The following is a 4,016-nucleotide window of genomic DNA, read 5'->3' on the forward strand; positions in this document are numbered from 1 at the left end:
ACAAAGACGTTGGGAAAGTTCATGAAGTTACAGGATGCCCATTTTAAAATCTAATTTCTAGGATGGAGCTGGTTGGTGGGGCCTGCACACTGACTTGATTTGGTCAGTAAGGGTCAACAACTGATCTAGAAGCAACCATGGGCCTGTTGCAAACGAGAAGTTAGAGCTCCCGGAGAAGGACTGTTTCTCTCTAGTAATATTCTGCACCAGTTCTTCGCTGCTGCAGGAATTGGGGCCTGTGCAGCTGCAAAATATCCTTCAATGGCCACTGTTGTACCACAGAATAGCCACATGTTGTTGGTCCTGGTCCTGCTCTTTGGATGTTATGTTCACAATATTCTCTGTGCAATGTGCCCCGACCATCCCTGGGATGCATGCCCATGGAGAACACGACAAGCATTCTTTGCCATCTGCAGATGCAGTTGTAGCTATCTGCAGAATTCCCATAATCCACAGGAGTTGGAAATATGCTCCTGTGACTGTGGAAGAAGCTACAACATATCTGTGACCTCATCCAGTTCATATATTAAGTAATCCCTATGATAACTTCTGTGGTCTACTAAGGTAGGTTGTGAATGTCTTATTGCAAGTCTTATTGCCCTGTCCATTTTTTAAGAAAGTGACTGCCATGGCCTGAATTTGTTTTCTAACCAGCAAAATGAGCTGCTTTTCTCCAGTTTGGGAATGATGCAGAGGACTGAATTCATCCTCTACTGGCAGCATTAACTGTGCAGAGCAAGAAAATCCTCTCTTTGAGACTTCGAGTGTAAAATGACATTGGAAATTTCCATCTGCTATTAAAGGCTGGGCGAGCAAAGTTTGATCTGGGGTCTCATCAAATCGTACTGCTCTGTTTTTCCATGTGAAGTGGAAAATGAGAACTGCGGCATGGTAAAGAAAAAGCAGGTCACTCTGCAAAGGAGATATGGTTGCTGGGTATATACCAAAACTACCTATGTCTGGCTGCAAAATTCTGAAGTGTGGAAGATGTATATCCATGTATGAGCATCTGGGACCTCTGATTGCGCCAAGGCTTCAACATCAGCCAGCTTGGTGTAGTGGTTAGAGTGGTGAACTAGAATCTGGGAGACCCAGGTTCAAATCCCGGCTCTGCCATGGACGTTTTCTGTGTGACCCTGGGCCAGTCACACACTCTCAGCTTAACCTACTTCTCACAGGGTTGTAGTGAGGACAAAAGTGGAGAAGGGGAAGCCACTTTGAAAGCCATGTTGAAAACCATTTTGAGTCCTGACTGGGGAGAAAATAGAGGTATAAATGAAGCAAATGAGTCGGGTCAATGTATTATTCTTATGGCCACAGACCTTAACAATAACAATAATACAAGCTAAAATAATATTTGCAATAATTACAATACCCGTACTAACAACAATAGTAGTACAAGCTAAAAAGTGTACAATAGATCTGTACTATGCAATTTAAAACACAATAATTGCCCAACCTTTGCCTTACTATGATACAGTCTGCACCATGGCATTTACAAATCTCTTCCTCAATTTAGATGATAATAAAGTAAAGGAAGCGAAGCTATACATGATACTTGAATTGATATCTGCCAATAAAAATCTTATTCAGGCCATGAAGCAAATAAATGAAAAACTTTACTGGATTTGCAGATTTGAGGCATGGAGTGGGTTCAGGGTTCCCAAAACAGGAAGAAAGGACCTTATCCCTCCTCTGGCTCAGCTAGGATTAGCCATCAACACTGCTTGCCTCCCTTCCCCCCAAAAAAACAACAACTTTGAAGCACAGGTGTTCTGTGCAATAAGTTTCGAAATCCCTCTGTTAAGTTTTTCTTTCTTTCTCGTACTGATAGATTGAAATCTTTGTATTGGCTTTAATCCATCAAGGCAACAGTCAGAGTTGGGGACCACACAGTGCTCCAGCTATAGCAGGGATGGGGAACCTCAGGCCGCATACGGCCCCCAAGGACATTTTTTGTGGCCCTCGGGAGCTCCAGGGCCCCGCCACGGAGGCGCGGCACAGGGCGGCCCTCCCTGAGGGTGTTCCTGGGGCCATGGCTTGCAGGGGCACTGCGGCGCCCTTTGGACCTCCTCTCGCCGACTGACGCCTGTTAGTCGGCAAGAGGAGGGGGAGGGACACTTCTCCCAAAGCTGCCCCCTATAGCCGCAGCGTGCAGGAACGCCGGGGCACACTGTAAGCCCCTCTTGCTGCCTGTCGGCTGTTGAGCAGCATGGGGGGAGGGGAAGAGGCCTGCGGTTCCCGGCGGCAGAGCATGCGCACAGGAGCCAATCAGGCTTCGGGGGGGCTTTTGTGGACTCGGGGGGGGGGTGAGGGCATGGAGCCTGGAGCCAGGTCGCGTGGGGCTTGCGGGGGGTGTGTGTGGGGGGGAGAAAGGCTTTTCTCTCTTCCTCTTTTTCTGTGTCTTTCTTTGTCTGTCTCCCTCCGTCCTTTTCTTTCTCCCCCTTTCTCCATTTCTTTCTCCCTCTCCCTTTTCCTCTTTCTCTGTTTTCCTTCCTTCCTCCCTTGCCGATTGACTGTGGGCTGTGCCCCCCTGGTGCCTCGTTTGCTTGGGCCCAGTGCTGGCTGCCCTCCCACCTGGGAGGGGGGGAGGAGTGGGGGAGCTGGGGTGCCCTCCAGGACTTCTCTGCATGGTCTCCCCTGGGGTTGCCAACCTCCAAGTGGTGGCCGGAGATCTGGCAACCCTAGCCTCTCCCCCCACCGGGAGATCTACACCTGGTATGGCCCCCGAATGATGTTATAAATGTGCAAATGGCCCTTAGCAGGAAAAAGGTTCCCCACCCCTGAGCTATTGCATGAAAACTATCACATTAGACCATGGATGTTCATGGGGAATTTTAAAGGGAGAGGTAAATATGATGTTCTTGAACATGTCCAGCTTTACCCCTCTCTGCATTCCCCCTTGTGTGGAAAAGACGTGGGGCAGCGTGAATTGAAGACATTTCAGTGGGTCATCCAACCTGTGAAATTGCTGAACTAGAATTTATTGGCAAGTCTGATTTGTATTTGTCTGTAACTCAAGTTACAAGTCTTAAAACCAAGTTATTTTCGTGTCTCATTTAATTTGTGCAGCCGTTGGGGAATTCCCCTAGAGTATTTCAATATAATTAATTTAAAGGTAATTGGATAATAATAATGGGTTAGGTAACTGGAGGAGAGAACTAGACCATTGTTTGCCTGTGAAACATGTAGGTAGAATTTGGCAGTTACATGCAAATCTTTGCATAGGATTGTTTTCAAAGAGTGTGTAATTCACAAATCCTGACATCAAAAGGTGGACAGTGGGATCATTTTTTCTGCATACCAGGAAAACACTCCAGCATCCAGAAAAATAATAACTGCCTCTCTGACTGTTACTGGGGAAAGTTGTAATTGTACCTTTAGTCAAAGTCAGAGGATGACCTCAAGAGGTCACCCTTCTCTTACTGTCTTTCCCCCTATACAATATGGGGATATCACTCTTCCACCAGTAGGTGAAGACTTTTTTGTTTTGTCTGGTGTTCCCTCAACGATCTCTCCTGTCCTATGTTTTAACTGATGTTTCTGTGTTATACACATATTTTAGTTTTGGGTTTAATGAGTTTTATGATGTGCTTTTATAATCTGTGTTTAATTATTAGCCACCTTGGGAGTCCTGACTGGGCAGAAAGGCAGGATATACATTTTGTAAATAAATAAATACATTGACCTACACAACAGTACTTGTAGGTTATCTGGGCTGTGTGACCGTGGTCTTGGTATTTTCTGTCCTGACGTTTCGACAGCAGCTGTGGCAGGCATCTTCAGAGGAGTAACACTGAAGGACAGTGTCTCTCAGTGTCAAGTGTGTAGGAAGAGTAATATATATAGTCAGAAGGGGGTTGGGTTCGAGCTGAGTCATTATCCTGCAAAAGTATCAAAGGTAATGTGCTAATCATTGTCCTGTAAGTATCAAGGTAATATGCTAATTAGGGTATGTTAATGTGGAGCCATTGTATCCTGTATCCTACAGAACAGTTGTTTGCAAGATTGCTGTA

This window comes from Euleptes europaea, chromosome 1, assembly GCF_029931775.1.
Source record: "Euleptes europaea isolate rEulEur1 chromosome 1, rEulEur1.hap1, whole genome shotgun sequence".
Classification (NCBI taxonomy): domain Eukaryota; kingdom Metazoa; phylum Chordata; class Lepidosauria; order Squamata; family Sphaerodactylidae; genus Euleptes; species Euleptes europaea.